Source organism: Cotesia typhae, unplaced genomic scaffold, assembly GCF_013202065.1.
Source record: "Cotesia typhae breed Kobodo isofemale line unplaced genomic scaffold, CoteBio_Ctyphae contig_42, whole genome shotgun sequence".
In the NCBI taxonomy this organism is placed as follows: domain Eukaryota; kingdom Metazoa; phylum Arthropoda; class Insecta; order Hymenoptera; family Braconidae; genus Cotesia; species Cotesia typhae.
The window spans coordinates 947,368-967,263 of record NW_027423751.1 but is presented as its reverse complement, the minus strand read 5'-3'; the positions used below and the strand labels follow the sequence as shown (position 1 = coordinate 967,263).

General features: G+C 35.8%; 1 protein-coding gene across 1 annotated transcript in view; it reads right to left on the bottom strand.

Annotated features, from left to right (window-relative positions):
- Window positions 1-19,896, bottom strand: part of LOC141528014 (putative sodium-dependent multivitamin transporter) — a 65,410-nt gene that overhangs the window by 23,187 nt on the left and 22,327 nt on the right. The gene's annotated exons all lie outside the window — the stretch shown is intronic.

The following is a 19,896-nucleotide window of genomic DNA, read 5'->3' as shown; positions in this document are numbered from 1 at the left end:
ATAGTTAGAAATATCGACAGACAATGAGGGCTGTCGAAATAATTTTTGAGTGAATAAGTACTTAGGGTACTTGGGAGAGTAGTTCTCGTTGAGCATTGATCAAGTAAGGATCGCATACATCCTGCTGACCCCGGATTCGTTCTCGGTCTTATTCCCAAAACGTCTTTAACTGTTATATCAATCGCAGTAGAATATTTGTAATTAAATTTATTATTTGTACAAGCTAGTGTACGTTATATTTTAAATCAAAGTCTTTATTATATTTGATTATTGTAAAAATAAATAAAGATGGCTGATAATGATCCAAAGGACCGTAACGATGCCCGAACCACTCTTCCTCCGACATATATATATATATATATATATATATATATATATATATATATATATATATATATATATATATATATATATATATATTAGGGTGTGCCAAAATGTAACTTCCTTGATGGACCTTATAAAATTGGAATTTTCAGTTCCCCTTTTGAAATCAGCTGTGTTTAAGCCTTTCCTAAGATATTTTGGGGTAAGACGATAAATTTGATTTTCATAGAATTTTTTAACTGGAGCTTAGTTAGAGCACTTTCGCCGAAAAATCAAATTTTCGCTAGAAGTGCCCAATTAAACCTCCTACTAAAAAATTCTATGAAAATAAAATCTACAAAATAAAACACACACACACACACACACACACACACACACACACACACACACACACACACACATATATATATATATATATATATATATATATATATATATATATATATATATATATATATATATATATATATATATATATATATATATATATATATATATATATATATATATAAGCGAAATACCACTCACTCACTCATCACGAGATCTCCGAAACTATTCGCCCGATTGACTTTAAATTTAGCATACTTACTCCATTCGTGATGTAGACGCTCACTAAGAACGGATTTTACGCAATTCCTAGCTATAATGAATTTTTCGTCTACCATCACTTATGCTACTCCCTCCCCTCCCACTTTTTCTGCCCTCCCCCCCCGTGACTTCTTCCCCCTTCCCTATATCTCTCTCTCTTTTTTTTTTTTTTTTTAGAAAATGTCATTTTGATTCGCCAATCTAAGAAACCCATCAAGTGGCACCCATCAATTATAGAACTCACCCCCCCCCCCAGCGCAACCACCCACGCTAATCAACCGTTGCCATGGTTACCGTTGATATCGATACCGTTTCCATGGTTACCGTTGCCATGGTTACCGTTGCCATGGTCACAGTTGCAATGGTTACCATTGCTAAAACAACTGTTAAAATTAATAAATTGTAATAATAAATTCGGTTGTAAACTAAATTCAGAGGAATGATTAGAATAAAAGTAGAAAGTTACTAAATATTAATATTCTATACAATTATTATTCAACAGTATTATTCTACACAATGTTAGGCAAATACATGGATTTTCATCGATTGATTGTTGGGACAGTAGGAATTCATAATCATACTTTTTTTAAGAAAGAATAGCTAAATCATTAATAACTGAAATAGCTAATATGTATTGAAATGATCATGAAGGATAAACTCCATTATATCATAAAACAGATAAATATAACATAAATATTAATGTTGATATTGTTAAATGATTATACTGATTTAAATGATTAAAAATAAAATGGTAAATTGTGTGTGATATTAGGGTGGGTCAAAAAAATCGAATAATTTATGTTTGACTTTATACTCTGAAAAATAGGTTCGTAGACACCTAAAAAGAATTCTCTCCAAGTATAAGCTCTTAATTATAACGGGAAGGTCCTCCGCTTTGCGGGTTTCTATTTTTTTCGAATAATCAGATAAAAAAATTTATATCTCGCTTCCAACTGCTTGGAAAAATATTCCGTGGCATAGATTTTGTGAGAAATTGAATGCTTTACAAAAAAGGTCTCTTATGACTTTTTCAAAAACTCAACCGATTAAAAGATATTCATAGTTGAAGTTTGGCTATTTTAAGGAAAATATTCGTTTTTATTATGAATTTTATAAGTCGATGAAAAAAAATTATTTCGGATTGCGGAACTCATGATTTTGTAGGAAATTTACTGCTCTACAAAAATGGTCTCTTATGATTTTTTGATTAAGTGAAGCCGTTACGAGATATTCATCGTCAAACATTAACGAATATCAATATTTCCAGTTTTTGATCAATAATTCGATAAATTTTAATTTAAACTATGAGTTTCAGGAAAATTTACATAAATTTGAGTTTCGATCGATAAAGAAATGTTATAAACAATTTTTTTAATATTGTTTTCAGTCTTGAGCTTGTTTGATAAAGAATTATTGGAATTATCATTGATTTTCCTTGGAGAAATGCCTCAAGAAAAGATTTCTTTCAAACGTCCTGGTGCTGTTCATCATGCTAGATGGATGGCTAAGGCCATTTATAGTTTGAAAATGTATCTATTCAGAGATGAATTCAAACTCTCTCAGAAAGAATTGCATGGTCTTCGTCATTTCTGTATTTTTATAGTCACATTGTATTTAAAAGCTTGGTTTTCATCAACTTCTGCAACAACTGCTGCTTATCATGACTTGCAGTTTATGAAAAATTTATTGGAGTACAAACATATCAATCCTTTGATTTCTTCAGCTACGTGTGAAAAAATGATTTCGCACTTATGGTATTTGAGCGATGAACTTGCCATTTTATCACTGTTTGACGATGGCGTTCCATTAGAAGTAAAAAAACGTATTGTTGAAGCTGTTAATACTCGTGAAGGTACAGATTCTAAAGCTAAAAGATTTGTAATTGCTAAAAAGATTTGAATTCATTGGCGCAGAGAACTCTGAGTGACTTTGTGTCTAAAAAGTCATTAAATCTTTTCAAAATCTTCGATCTACCGTATGACTTTCTTGATGTCGATGTTGAATTATGGCCTACTAATGAGAGTTATCTCGAAAATAAAGAATACTTTCAACAACTAAAAGTTGTCAATGATTCAGCAGAGCGAGCTGTTGCATTAGTCAGTGAATATAATCAATGCTTGACAAAAATGAAGAACAATTCCAGTACTTATTGCAAGTTGTCAAAGAACATCAAAAACATTCCTAAATTGTAATAAAAGAAATTATTTATAGTAATAGCGTACTATTATGTTAAAAATATAGACAATTATATTGCAATTGATAATTCAATAAAAAATTTATCTATAAAAAAGTTAAATACTGGTTGTTTCTCACTTGATTCAATACTTTTCATATTAAATTTGACAAAGAAATATGTCATTCACTTCAAATTAAACTAATCATTGGCTATATGTCGAAAAAAATGCTCTAATTTCTTGTTTTAATGCAATCAAACAAGCTCAAGACTGAAAACAATATTAAAAAAATTGTTTATAACATTTCTTTATCGATCGAAACTCAAATTTATGTAAATTTTCCTGAAACTCATAGTTTAAATTAAAATTTATCGAATTATTGATCAAAAACTGGAAATATTGATATTCGTTAATGTTTGACGATGAATATCTCGTAACGGCTTCACTTAATCAAAAATCATAAGAGACCATTTTTGTAGAGCAGTAAATTTCCTACAAAATCATGAGTTCCGCAATCCGAAATAATTTTTTTCATCGACTTATAAAATTCATAATAAAAACGAATATTTTCCTTAAAATAGCCAAACTTCAACTATGAATATCTTTTAATCGGTTGAGTTTTTGAAAAAGTCATAAGAGACCTTTTTGTAAAGCATTCAATTTCTCACAAAATCTATGCCACGGAATATTTTTCCAAGCAGTTGGAAGCGAGATATAAATTTTTTTATCTGATTATTCGAAAAAAATAGAAACCCGCAAAGCGGAGGACCTTCCCGTTATAATTAAGAGCTTATACTTGGAGAGAATTCTTTTTAGGTGTCTACGAACCTATTTTTCAGAGTATAAAGTCAAAAATAAATTATTCGATTTTTTTGACCCACCCTACTAGATATAGTAGTTCCCAACAAAATTTCAGCTAATGGTTACTCTTACATCTTAACCATGCAAGACGATCTATCAAAATTTTGTTTTGCGATACCATTGATAACAATGACCGCGAAAGATATCACAGAAGCTTTAGTTGAACATTTTATATGTAAATTCGGTTGTCCAAAAGTCATATTAACAGATCAAGGTCAAGCGTTTATAGGAAAAATAATGACGTGCTTAGCAAAAACGTTTAAAATTAGACAAATAAAAACCACAGCATTTAGACCACAGTCAAACGGCGCTCTTGAGCGTAGTCACCAAGTTTTGACTGACTACATTAAACATTATACTAGCAGAAACGATTGGGATAAGTGGTTACCCCATGCTACATTAGCATATAACACTAGCGTACACGAAGGTACAAAATTTACACCTTATCAACTAGTTTTCGGTAAAGAAGCCCGATTACCCTCAGAATTTTCTTACCTTAATGAAATACCGACCTACGCAGACTATATCAAAACTCACGCGACCAGACTTTTAGAAACTCAAAAGATAGCCAGAGAAAACCTAGAAAAAGCTAAACAGAAATCAAAAATTCGATATGATAAAAATATACATCCAGTAAAATTTAAAATAGGTCAGAACATATATTTAGTTAAGAACCAAAAGACAGGAAAATTTGACGATAACTATTTAGGACCATATAAAATAACAGAAATATTCCCAGACAGAAACGATATCGAAATAGAAATAAAGAAGGATAAAAGAAAAATAGTCCATTGTGACAGAGCGAAAATCGCACATTAATAATAGTACAAAAACAATGCAGATAGCGAAAACAACTACCATAAATACATTTCTCTTACAGGAAGAAATGGAAGCGTCCAAAATTTTTTCCACCTTGCTGATGCTAACCACAACGACAAATGCATTCATCGCATACGATTGCGGAGCAGCAGCAACAAACTTTACTACATTGTCATTAATCAACATAAAAGAATGCGAAAAACCCATAACGACTCCTAACATAACAAAATCTAATATTCAGCTTATACAGACAGTAGAATATTCCCACACTAAAGTAATTCAGTGTAAAATTGAAATCAAAAGATCAATCTATTATTGCGGCTCCTGGAGTCACGTAGCGACAGTAGCAAATCCACACATAGAATACATAGAAGAGATATCGAAACCTTACTGTCAAGATATACATAAGACCCGAACACATTTCATGTACGACACGGCAATTCGAGACATACAGCCGAACGGAACGACGATAAGGTCTCTACTCTTTGCAGGAAGAGCAGATAACTCCGGAAACTGTGAAGGAGGAAAATACTCGGATCCATACGGGACATACTCAGACGTAGTGGTACAAGGACAGATAAAAATCACAATCCGTGATTACCTAGCCCCAGTAAACTTCAAAGAAAACAGCGTTATCCTAAAATCAGGAATAAGATGTTGGCATGAATCAGAAAAATGTTTGGATACAGAAGGCGGCTACACGTTCTGGGACGTCATAAGGAAAGACGACTGCGAAACAGAAAGATTCAAGGTAGTTTATCAAGGTCAAGCTCAAAGAATCAGGGATAGTTCAGGAAATAAAACCGTCGAATTCTTCGCAGTAACATCAAATCAAATAACGTTTGCGCTAACAAGACAGGAAACACTCTCAGTATGCGGCCACAAATTCTTACGCACAGAGGAACCCAGATTATTCATAATAGAAAGTGACGACAATAATTTTTTACTAAAAAAATCAGAATTAACAACATCAGACATGGACATATTCGCATATGTAAATTCGAAAGTAGTCTATTTAGAAAAACATTTGAAAAAGGAGATTGTAGCGAGTTATAACGATGCCATTAAACAACAATGCGAATTAGAAAAAATAGTACTACGAAATTCTCTGGCACTAGCGTCAATAGCGCCTGCAGAATTCGCGTTTCAATTCATGAAAGAACAAGGATATATGGCCAGCGTCACTGGAGAAGTCATCAGAATATCAAAATGCGTACCAGTCGAAGTCAAAACGAGGAAAACGGAAGAATGTTATCAAGAACTACCTGTTACGCTAGGAAACGGTAGCTTCTTCATGTTACCTAGAACGCATCTGCTTGTAAAGACCGGAAATCAGATCGATTGCTACACATTGACGCCTACGACATTTAACATCAATAATGCATGGTACCAAATTCTACCCCAACTGACGCCAACCATAGAACCAGAAGAAATTAGCCCAAACACAAAAGCAACATGGAAGTACACAGCACCGGAATACTTAGCAAAAAGCGGGCTATACTCAAATGAAGACCTGAGTAAACTAAGAGAAGCAATGATGTTCCCAGTAGAAAGATTCGCAGTAGTAAACACGATAGCCAGAGGAGCAACAGGCAGACAAATAAATGTGCAAGGAATCAACATAAATAGATTCATCGACGAAGTCAATATAGAAAACAAAATTAAAAACATGCTGGCAAAAATACATGGCATTTTCACTGTCATTGGAGATTACAGTTCAGCGATAATAGCAGGCTGTATTATAATAAAAGCTTTCAAGTTTGCCGCCGACACAGTAATACACGCATTGGCACTACACTCCGTATTCGGATGGAGCCTATGGTTACTAGGGTCTATATGGGATTCGTTAACAAACTTCTTGTTACATTCAAAACAAAAATACGAGAAGGAAAAAGAGCAAACAGCCAACAACCCAATAATGTCAAAACTAACCACGGTGGACATAGAAGAAAAAGACCAAGAAGAACAACCGGAGACATCAAGACCGAGAGCAAGAGAGCCGGGGACAAATAAAGTAGACATCGACCAGACAGACAAAACAGTTCAAAGAAAACTATTTCCATAAATCAGCAAATTTCCCTCCTCCCCCATTCCATTACCATTTTTTTTTATAAAAAAAAAAAAAAAAATATTTTATTTTGAAGTCCTTTTATTCAAACAAAAAAAAAAGAGAGACAGTTTATAAATCGTAAACAGAGAGAAGTAATAACGCACTTGAACAGCTAAAGAAGCTAGGCGATACAAAAGAAAACCCCCACTACAGAAATCATCCCCAGGAAAACTACCCAAAGACACAGTGAAACACACCCACGCAACGCACTGACCAATAACTATAAGGGACCGATAGACCCCACCACCGGAAAACGATACTTAGAAAAATTTCACTCTCGTTTTTCACTAATAAATTTTCCTATAGAAACTTATAAAAACTTCCACTTTTATTTAAATAAAAACAAAATTTATTTAAATATTTACCAATTTAAACGTATAATATAAATATAAAACACTTTTTCTCCTATATAGTCAAAAGTCGAAAAGAGAAATTAATAAAATAACACCTTTTTTTTTCCAAAAAAATGTTAACAATAAAATTAACAATTATTTTTAATTAACGAGAAACAATGAAAATTCGAAATAATAATTGATGTACATTTATTTCAGAATAAAAAAAAATTCAAGAAACGATGCTACGTAACACGTACGCATAAAACACAGACCGTTATACGTATAAGCGAGGTAAAAATAAAAAAATCTTCTAGATAATAGAGAAAAACAAAACAAATCCCTTTAAAAGGAAATAAAATACAATTAAAAATAAATAGTCACAATAACTATTATAAGTAAAACGCATTATTCGGATAAAAACTAAATAATTACTTAATCAACAAAAAAAAAAAAAAAAAAAAGAGTACATAGTAATCGTTCTATAGTGAATAATAAAAATAAAAGTAGCACTAATTTTTAATAATATATTCCTTTTTTTTAAGTTTTTTTATCTTATTTTTAAGAAATATATAAATAAGTAATGTAAAAAGATATTTTTCTCTATCTTTCTCTCTCTCTCCCTCTATCTCTCTCTCTATTGTACATAAAAATCTCGAGAGAAAAATATTCTTAACCAGAAAATATTTTAATACCCCAATTAGAATTAAAAAGTAGAGTATAATTAAAAGTTAGATCGATAATCGCATTAGAAAAAGGATAAATAGATAATTTGTAGAAAATCGACAAATAAATCCCGCAAATTAATTGAATAATACAAATTTTTTTCTTCGCTTCTTTTCCTTTCTCTCTTATACTTTTTTTCTCCCTCCAATTATAGTTAAAACAATTTTTTTAATATAAAGCTAAAACGCAAATCATTTGTTTTTTCTCCAAAAATTACTACATTCTTTTTTTCTTTAAAATTATTTTTCATTCCCTCAAAGAATAATCAATCCTGCAGGAAAACATACGTTTCCTCTCTCCCCCTAAATAATCATTCCTTTTAGATAATAAACTAGTTACATCCACGAACAAAATCATATTTTTTTCTCTTCTCTTCTCTTTCTTTCCCTTTTCTTCCTTCTCTCTCCTTACAAAATATTATTTCATTTTTATACAGCAAAAATAATTTTTTTTTCCTTCCTCAAAAACTCTTCAAGCTAGACGCAAAAGTATGTACGGGAGATAAACGGATTAAAGTAATTAGGAGTCGAGGTAAAATGACCATTGGAAATATTGAGTAAATATAGTGACAGAAAAATGACACGTAAAACAAAAATGTAAAATATACCTGAACGAAAAACGCGTAGAAAAACAAATTAAATAAAACATTAGACTAGAAAATAATTTTTTTAATATATTTTTAACAGCAACCATTTTAAACAGAAAAGACTACAAAAGGAAAAGTTAACCGTAGATAAGTTAGAAATAGATCGATATATTTACAAATGTTGTGAAACCATAAGGTAACACACCGAGAATAGAAAGATTATAATTTTTCATTATTCTCTATTTAATAAAAATACGCAGATCAGAGTAATTAAAGTACGAAGTAGATAAATTTTTTTTTAAATCAAACGATGACACTACCAAACAAAAATCAAAAGAAATGCTAACTTTTATGCATAATCTGCAAAATAATTGTATATGTAAATCCAAGACGAGCAATAAAAATCGCAGATAGCGAAAAATTAATTGATTACCACTGGCATGAACAAGCGGGGCGCTTGTCTAGAGGGTGGGGCGTGTTACGTCCTCACCTTCATTCGCAGATGTCTCTATCGCTCATCTCAAATATTACAAACTAGACTAAAACATATAATTAGATATAGATAATAGATTATAATTATAGAACTATAAGTAGGGACCATAACGATAAGTAAAGAATAACTAGTAGATACTAGAACACTTAAGAATTATCTAACAATGATTCAACACGCAGTAGAACAAATAAGTTGTTTTTAAGTTACCATTAACATTCCAACAAGGAACGCTTAACGATAACACAAATGTATAATAAAATGTAAAGGGAAACTAGAGTACAGTACGCGGCAACATCAGAAAGTTTCACGAAAAGAATGTCCTAAGTTGTTGAAAAAGGCCAAAATCATCAATTGGCATCAAAAATCGCACGGACCATGACTAGAGAGCTAGTTATGGTACTAACAAAAGCACGGACTATAACGAGAGAGCTAGTGGAAAATTATTCTATTCATAGTGGGAAATCATTCTAAATTGTTATTGGGCCGCTACCTCCGAAACCCCCACTCAGTCCATCGGAGCTAGCGAGCCAATGCCCCAGTCAGCATCCAAATCAGAAAGACTTCTGGAAGAAGTCTTTTCAAAGACGTCCATAAGAAGTCTAAATATGATGTCTTAACGAATTCATCAATCAGAACTCTTAATCAAGAAGTCGACAGGAAATCTTTTGACAAACTTTGTAAGACTTCTAAAATATGAGCTCTTCAAGTAGTTTACTTACTGAACTCATAAGACATCAATAATCTGAGCTTTTTAAGAGGTCTTTTTTCTGACTTCGTAAAATGTCATGAATATGAACTCTTTCAGAGGTCTTTTTGCTGAGGTAGGATTGAATTGTATTGGCGCATGCGCACAACGATAGAAATTTTATTTTTATTTTTTATCTCTGTTTTAATATAACCTATAAGTGTATGGTACGTTTTCTGTTTACATTCAGCGTCGAATTGCAAAACTTTAATTTAGTGAAATCAATAAATTATTTATAACCAGTGATTTCGTAATTTGTAAATTAAAAGTTCTAAAAATAATGTAAGTGCATATTCTTAGCTAATTAATATTTGACTGTGTATGATATTTCATGTTTTTATCAGTGATAAATTTGAGAAAGCATTCGATTTTAAAGGTAACGTATACATTTATCCAAAAAATAAATATAAATTATGATTTTTTTTTAATTTAAAATATTTTTTTCTCAAGATGTCTGAAAGAAAAAGATTCAGTGAACTGTCTAAGAGTCAGAAAAATCGAAGATTGAAAAAACGCTGTGAGCAGGCAATTTTGGAGACTGCACGTGCAAAAGCATCGGTTGATACTTCGTTTGGTAATGATCCAGTTATTAATAACAGTGTAATGAACAACGACAATAATTATGACAGTGATGATTTCAGTTTACAGTCGATTCATTTAGATAATACCGTAACCGATATCTCTTTAAAGACTTACACAGATAATAATGATAATTCTCATTGTACAACAACAAAAACAACATCAACAGTAACAGCAACAACTACTACAACTTCTATCACTTATAATAATAATAATAATAATAATTGTGATATCGAAGTACCAATTCCTTTAACCAAACAATTAGCTCAATGGAAATGCGAATTTAACATTACTCAAGCTGGATCAAGTGCTTTACTAAAAATTATTAGAAATGTGGAGTCAATAGAAGAGTTAAAAAGTCTTACAAATGACAGTCGTACCTTAATTGATACTCCTACAGATACTACTATTCGTGAGGTTGCACCAGGAGAATATTTCCACTATGGACTGAAAGAAGAATTAATTGATCAATTAAAAATTGTCGATATAAACCATAGACTGAACAAACCAAATGACTAATGAATTTCTTCAAGATTTCATTAATGAGTACAAAAATCTGAGAGAGGAAGGTTTCGAGTATGATAGTCATAAATTTAAAGTAATTATAAGGGCTGTCATTTGTGATTCACCAGCGAGAGCTTTTGTAACCTACACAAAAGGTCATGGTGGTTTTTATGGTTGCGGTAAGTGCATTCAAGAAGGAGAATATAGTGACCATCGAATGTTATTTCTTGATATGGATGCACCATTACGCACTGACTCGAATTTTATAAATCGTTTAAATGAAGATCATCATTTAGGAAAATCAGATTTTGAAGATATTGGTGTTGGTATGGTGTCTCAATTTCCAGTGGATTACATGCATCTTGTTTGTCAGGAGTATCAAAAAAATACTGACTTCGTGGACGAAAGGATGGCGACTAAATGATAAAAATTACTTAAATTAAGTCACAAAATGACTGAAAATCAATATTATTATTATAATTATTATGAGTATTACATAACAACAATAATAATTTAACAATTAATATTAATAAATTTATAGCATGAATAAATAATATTTATTAATTTATAATAATAATATTCTGCAAATTTTCTGTATGAAATCAGAAAGAGCTCTCAATTCTGACTACTATAAGTACTCTTTTATTTGACGTCGTAAAGAGCTCTTAATTCGGATTTCTGCAAGACATCTTATTTTTGAACTCAAAAAGACTTCCTAATTCTAACTTCTGTAAGCACTCTTTTTTTTTGAACTCAGAAAAAAGATCTCTTTGAGAATATTTGTGGAAGTCTTATATTACTCTTAAAGTGGCGCATTCGACGTCCTCAAGACGTCTTAGAGACACCATTCCGTTAAAAATTACGACGTCCAAATCTTAAATAGGAGTTCATCAAGAACCTCTAAAGACATCATATTGTTTACTGGGTGTATTCACATAATCCAATCCCCTCTCAAATCACCAGACTGTTTAAAAGAGGAAGCGAGGAGACCTACTGACACAGTCCACCTCTAACCATTGAGCCAAGAAGAAGAAGAAGAAGAAGAAGAAGAAGAAGCCAATCAAGAATCTACAGTAAGCGAGCAAGGCTTACAGCTCCAGTGCAGTATATTTGGATCTCAAGCGAGCAAGGCTTGTATATCCACGACTAACCCATTCGGAACATCTCGGATCATCTCGACTACATCAAACGCTGACTAGTATCGTTAAATCAGTTCTTTTGAGAACTAAACTTTCAACAGTTCTTATCAGAACTAATCAATTCTCACTCCCATTTTTTAGAGTGAGAATAAGTCTTCTCAAGACTACTCAAGACTCTTATTCAAGAGCGTGTGACTAACAAGTCATCTCAAGACTACTACGTAGTCTTGATTATAACGGTCTTTTTCAAGACCAACAAAGAATTACAATCGTAAGAAACCTACCCAAGTTTGAGAGAAGGTGCCGGTATTATAACCGAACATTTTTATGGTCCCTCGAGCCGGATCTTCTCTCGGCTTGGGTAGTACTAAGTGACATCTCCAGACTTATCTCTGAGAGTGCACAACATTGTTTGAGATTGAGTTTCACTACTTTGCGCATTGCGGAGCACTAAGTGCTGCGGGAAGTCTTGTCACTCAAATCCTCAAAGATGTCAGCACTTCAGGCTAGATTGTCGCTGCAGCAGTCAAAGTACGCGTTCATCATGTCTCTGCAGAAGGAAGTTCAGGCCGAAACTCATCAATCTTTCAACATTCACGTGGCCAAAGCAAAGCTGTTGATGCTCAAGACCAACTGGGAAAAGTTTGAGGCAGAGCACGAAAAGATCATCATGTCTAAGGTCGAGATCCCATCAGACGATCCTTACATCAAAAACAACGCATACGAAACTGCTATGCAGTGCGTTGTTAGTATTCAAGCAGCCCTGGAAGAAAGAATCTCAGAGCTAGAAACAGCAAACCCACCAAGTGGATCCAGCCTAGCTAATGTAAGTCTAACCGGAGGTACAGCAGTCAGACCATCATCATTGCCTAAGATTCCAATTCCACCATTTTCCGGTAACTTCGGAGATTGGAGAGCCTTCTCAGATTTGTTCGTCTCACTGATAGGGGAAAACACAGCCATCTCAAATGCGGAGAAATTTGTTCATCTCCGAAATAGCCTCTCTGGAAATGCTGCAAGTCTCATCTCTAACATCAAGATCTCCGCCGATTCTTTTCAAGTAGCTTGGGACATGCTCGTCAAGAGGTATGAAAACAAAAGACTTCTCATCGCAGCCCAACTGGATAAGCTTCTGCGCTTGAAGACGCCAGGAGTTAGGTCATCAGCCACTCTCAATGCTCTTCTCAACGTTGTTTCTGAGTCGACTAACTCTCTAAAAGCCCTTGGACTTCCAGTTGACCAATGGGATTCAATAATAGTACATCTCATGACACACCATCTAGACCCCAAGACTCGTGAAGATTGGGAAATGCACCTTGGGTCAGTAACAGAGTATCCATCTCTAGAACAACTAACTGGTTTTCTAACTGGTGCTGCTAGAGCTCTGGAAAGCATCGAAGAGCAATCCAAGACAGCTTTTAAGAAAACAAAACCAGACACAAGGCCATCTCAACCATCAAGAGTACATCACGTCATCTGTGAGCAACCTGGAACGTCATCTCAACCAGAAACCACGCCATGGGTAAAGGACTTAAATAACTCCTGCAAGTACTGTGGCAAGAATCATTATCTTGCCTTCTGTCCAGACTTCTCAACAAAGTCAGATGCTGAGAAGCTTCAATTTGTGAAAACCGAACGGTTGTGCTACAACTGCCTCGGTAGACACAACTTGTATAAGTGCAGCAACACCCTGACTTGCAAACTCTGTAAAGAACGCCATCATACATTGTTGCACGGCTTGTTTGCAAAACCCAAGGAAAAGCCAACATCTCTTACAGCCTTCTCTGAAAAGTTATCATCGTTGTCTCAACATTCTCAGACAGAAGACAAGCCAACTCCACAATGACGATGGCAGCCGTCATCTCGAAACCCACGCAGTCATCTCAAGCCAGGAAGACATCTCAGATTAAGAGCATCTCAAACTGATACGAACATCACCAAATATAAAAGGTCATCTCAAAAGGTTACCATCAACAAGTCATCTCAAACAATTGAAATATTGAAGTCATCTCAGCTAGAGCAATTACCTACTCAGGCAAATAAGTCATCTCAACCAAAGCAATTGCCTGCTCAGGCAAATGCAATAGCCTTATCAGCAATTAACACAAGAACTGCAGTAATCCTGGCCACTTGCAAAGTACTAGTAGTGTCTCCCAACATGAAAAAACATACAACCCGTCTTCTCATCGATCCAGGATCAGAATTGACACTAGTCTCAGCCAAGCTAGTTAAGGAAGCAAAACTTGACCAACTAGCCACTGTGATACCAATCCTAGGCGTGAGTAATCAGTCTTCAAGCAAAACTCTTGGTCAAACTAACTTAACCATTGAGTCTTGCATCTCACATAAACAAGTCCATCTCAGAGCACATATCCTGTCTCAAATCACTACTAAGATTCCATCAGTCTCCATCACAGACCAGCATTGGTCTCATCTGAGCTACCTAGAAAGAGCAGATCCAGAATTCCTGAAGCCTGGACACGTTGAAATCCTCATAGGGGCTGACACTCTCAATCAAATTCTAGAACCATCTCCAATAATTAAAGGGCAATCAGATGAGCCATTAGCTATTCACACAATCTTTGGATGGGCCTTTCTTGGACCAGCATCATCTCAAACACGAAATCTCCCTCTCAGGTCTCTTCATACTGTGACAAACGATGAGCTTCAAGACTCCCTCACAAGATTCTGGGTTCAGGAAGAAATACCAAATCAAACAAGGCCATCTCTCAGTTTAGCAGAAGCGCAATGTGAAGAATATTACATTAGCACACTCTCACGAAACCAAGAAGGGCGCTACGTAGTGCGAATACCACTATCAGCTGAAATCTCACAGTTAGGAGATTCTAGAGCTATCGCTTATCGTTGTTTGAAACGACTTTTCAAGCGTCTGGAATCTGACGGACTTCTCAAACAGCGGTATACGGACTTCATGCACGAGTATGAAACATTAGGCCACATGGTAGCAGTTCCAAAGGATGCCCCTGAACCTAAATAAGTCTACTACCTACCTCATCATGGAGTTCTCCGAGAACAAAGCACTACTACAAAGCTCAGAGTCGTTTTCAACGGGTCATGTAAAACCACCTCACAAGTATCACTCAATGACATTCAGCATGCTGGTCCAAAAACTCAAAGAGATATATTTGACGTATTGCTATTCATCAGACGTTTCAAATTCATCTTCATGACTGACATAGTCAAGATGTTTCGACAGATTCAAGTCCATCAGGATGATTGGGACTTACAACGAATTCTCTGGATCAACCAACAGAATGAAGTCCAAGAATATCAACTAAAAACAGTTACGTATGGAACTAGATCAGCACCATACTTAGCTTGCAGAACATTATTCCAACTAGTGGAAGATGAAAAGGAAAGTTACCCATTAGCAGTTGATTCAATCCTAAAAGGCAGTTATGTTGATGACATCTCAGGTGGAGCTGATTCAATTGACCATCTCAACACAATAGCTCAACAGCTTAACAGCATGTGTGCTTCAGCATGTCTTCCACTAGATAAATGGAAAAGCAACACACAAGAATTTATTATTCCATCGACATCTCAATCCAAGGACAAGTCATCGCTTCACACGTTTGATGAATCATTATCAAAGGTATTAGGTCTCTCCTGGTCATCAACTCATGATCAGTTTACATTTCAAAGCTCCATATCAGAAAGTGCAGTAATAACCAAGAGATCAATTCTCTCAGAAGTAGCTCAACTGTTCGACCCTCTCGGCCTCATCTCTCCAGTGGTCATTAAAGCCAAAATTCTGCTCCAGCAACTTTGGCTTGAGAAGCTTGATTGGGATGATCAACTTTGCCCTGATACAGTAAATCAATGGACCAAGTTTCGAGAAGATATCTCAAAGTTAACCGAACTTCGAATACCTAGATGGATTAATCTGCAAGCTAATTCATACTCAGTACAACTCCATGGATTCTCCGATGCATCTCAACTAGCTATGGCTGCTGTTGTTTACCTCAGAGTCACTGACCATAAAGGAAACTCAAAAGTCACTCTAGTCTGCTCAAAAACTAGAGTCGCTCCAATCAAGAGGCTAACAATTCCACGATTAGAGCTTTCAGCTGCAGTGCTTCTCGTCCATCTCATAAAGCATACACAATCTACATTAGAACTCCAAGATGTCCCCGTATTTCTATGGACCGACTCTTCAATAACACTTGCATGGGTTAAAAATAACCCCATGAAATGGAAAGAATACGTTGGAAACCGAGTTTCAACTATTCATCAGACACTTCCAAATGCAAGTTGGAGATACACATCAGGAAAGCTCAATCCAGCAGATTGTGCTTCAAGAGGTCTAACCGCTTCTCAACTAATTCAGCATCATCTCTGGTGGACAGGCCCACCATGGTTAGCTCAATCTCCTGAATATTGGCCAATCTCCGTAGCTCCATCTCCAACAGAAGATCTCGAGGAACGACCTGGCATCGCGTTAACAGCAGTTATACAGCCAACAATTTGGGACTTGATCGATCTTCCATGTGTAAAAACATTCCACAAGGATCTTAACAAGTTACTACGAATAACAGCACTATGTCAACGAGCCATCTCATGTTTCAAACGAATCCCCAACTCGAACGTATCAACATCTCCAATTGGTCCAGCAGACTTAGAGAAAGCAAAACTATTTTGGATTAAAGCAACTCAGCAAGCATACTTCTCATCCGAAATCAGCACCATAGTATCAGGAAAACCCCTAGCAAAATCTCATGCCCTCTCTAGACTAACTGCAAGATTAGATCATCAAGGTATACTTCGAGTTGGAGGACGGCTTCAAAATTCTAAACTTGATCATGACAGCAAGCACCCACCCATATTACCTCGACAATGCAAACTTTCTGAACTTCTCATCGCTGATGCTCATGCCCGGACCTTCCACGGTGGAACTCAACTAACACTAATGTACCTACGACGTCAATGTTGGATATTAGGAGGAAGAGCTCCAATCAAGTCTTTTATCCAACACTGTTTAGTCTGCGCCCGAATCAGAGCAGTCCGAACACAACAACTCATGGCACCTCTACCGTCATCTCGAGTGACTCCATCATTAGTTTTTGAAACTACTGGAGTTGATTACGCTGGACCAATTACATTAAAGACATTTCAAAGAAGAGGTGCAAAGAAATTCAAAGGGTGGATAGCAGTCTTCGTCTGTTTCTCAACGTCAGCAATTCATCTTGAAGCAGTCTCAGACTACTCAACCGAAGGTTTCTTGAAGGCATTTCGACGATTTACAAGTCGACGAGGAATCTGCAAAACATTACACAGCGACTGTGGTAACAATTTCAAAGGAGCTGACAACGAATTGAAACGTCTCTTCTCTCAGGCTACATCAGAATCAAAAGAGCTTCAACGTCTTCTCACTAATGATGGTACAAATTGGAAATTTAATCCCCCAGGAGCACCGCACATGGGAGGAAAATGGGAAGCTGCAGTGAAATCTGTTAAACGTCATCTCCAATTGTCAATATCGGAGACCAGCTTCATATTTGAAGATTTCTCCACTCTCTTAGCACAAGTTGAGGCAGTACTCAACTCAAGACCTCTCAGTGCTCTATCAGATGATCCAGAAGATCTCTCTGCTCTAACTCCAGGCCATTTTATTCGAGGAGCTGCGCTCAACTCTATACCTGAACCATCTCTAACCTCCGTAAACGAGTCAAGACTATCTCAATTTCAACGGATTCAAGAACGATTTCAACAATTCTGGAACCGATGGTCAGCAGAATGCTTATCCGCACATCAGTCCATCTCAAAGTGGCGTAACCAGCAAGACGATATCAAACTAGGATCCTTGGTGCTAATAACAGATGAAAGACTTCCCCCTTCAAAATGGCCTCTCGCGAGAGTAATTCAACTTCACCCAGGGAAGGATGGACTTACTCGAGTAGTCACTCTCAAGACAGCTACATCAATTCTTACTCGACCAATTGTCAAGTTAGCTCTTCTCCCACTAGCTCCTCACCAAGAATCGCCTGATTGAAATTCTGCATTCCTGCAGAATTTGGGGGGGAGAATGTTGAAAAAGGCCAAAATCATCAATTGGCATCAAAAATCGCACGGACCATGACTAGAGAGCTAGTCATGGTACTAACAAAAGCACGGACCATAACGAGAGAGCTAGTCATGGTACTAACAAAAGCACGGACCATAACGAGAGAGCTAGTGGAAAATTATTCTATTCATAGTGGGAAATCATTCTAAATTGTTATTGGGCCGCTACCTTCGAAACCCCCACTCAGTCCATCGGAGCTAGCGAGCCAATGTATTCACATAATCCAATCCCCTCTCAAATCACCAGACTGTTTAAAAGAGGAAGCGAGGAGACCTACTGACACAGTCCACTTCTAACCATTGAGCCAAGAAGAAGAAGAAGAAGAAGAAGAAGAAGAAGCCAATCAAGAATCTACAGTAAGCGAGCAAGGCTTACAGCTCCAGTGCAGTATATTTGGATCTCAAGCGAGCAAGGCTTGTATATCCACGACTAACCCATTCGGAACATCTCGGATCATCTCGACTACATCAAACGCTGACTAGTATCGTTAAATCAGTTCTTTTGAGAACTAAACTTTCAACAGTTCTTATCAGAACTAATCAATTCTCACTCCCATTTTTTAGAGTGAGAATAAGTCTTCTCAAGACTACTCAAGGCTCTTATTCAAGAGCGTGTGACTAACAAGTCATCTCAAGACTACTACGTAGTCTTGATTATAACGGTCTTTTTCAAGACCAACAAAGAATTACAATCGTAAGAAACCTACCCAAGTTTGAGAGAAGGTGCCGGTATTATAACCGAACATAAGTCAACAACAAACAATTACGTGGACTAGACTCTGGAGTGGCATCAGCCGATGAGCCAGCTCACCCTGATGACGCAGGAAGCGTGAACTTCAAAGTCTAGAACATTCTATATTTTCGAGAACCTGATAAGCAACCCTACTCCTACAAGGACGCGTCCCTTGGGGAGTCTATAAAAGCGAGTTGCATCGGGAACTCGAGGCCTTTTTCATAATATCATTAAGCTACTAAGTACTGCTCTAGAAACCGATAAACATTACACTGTACGACGGTTTTCCTCCTGATAATTAAATTGTATCGCATTACTAATTAAATAAATCGGAGACTATTAATTTCAAATTAAATCAGTTTATTTCGGAGGAAACTCGAGTCCACCTACTGACGACAGTGGAGGTCGTCTCATCCTAATTCTCCAGACCCCTTTATATTATTTAGGGCCGGTTCTTCTCAAACCGCGCGGTTACGAGGACGTAACAGACTCATCACGATATCTCGGGAACCATCGAACATAGAAACTTGAAATTTCGTAGGAATTATACTTTTGCCCTGTAGAGGTCAGCTAAGAACAGATTTTAAAAAATTCCACCCCCAAAGGGGTTCGCGGGGGCATTAACAATGAAAAACTCCAGTTTTTAAACTGTAGCTCCTATTAACTCCAATTTTGGTAGGAATCTTTTGTAAGAGATGTAGAAATAATCTATAAACAAATTTCACGATATCTCACCTCACAGAGGGTTGCGGGGGTGGGTATTAACAATCAAAATTTTTAATTTCCAAGTTATAACTCCTACAGACTCCAAATTTCGTAGAAATTTTCTATAATAAATGATGAAAAAATAATTTATGAACGAATTTTACGATATTCTACCCCAAAGAGGATTGTAGGAGCGTTAATAATAAAAAATTCCCGTTTTTAAACTATAGCTCCTATCGACTCCAAATTTGGTAGGAATCTTCTGTGAGAGATGTAGAAGAAGTCCATGGGAAAAGTTTACGATAGCTCATCTCACAGGGGTTTGCGAAGGTGGGTGCTAACATCAAAAATTTTTAATTTCTAAGCTATAGCTCCTATAGACTCCAAATTCTCA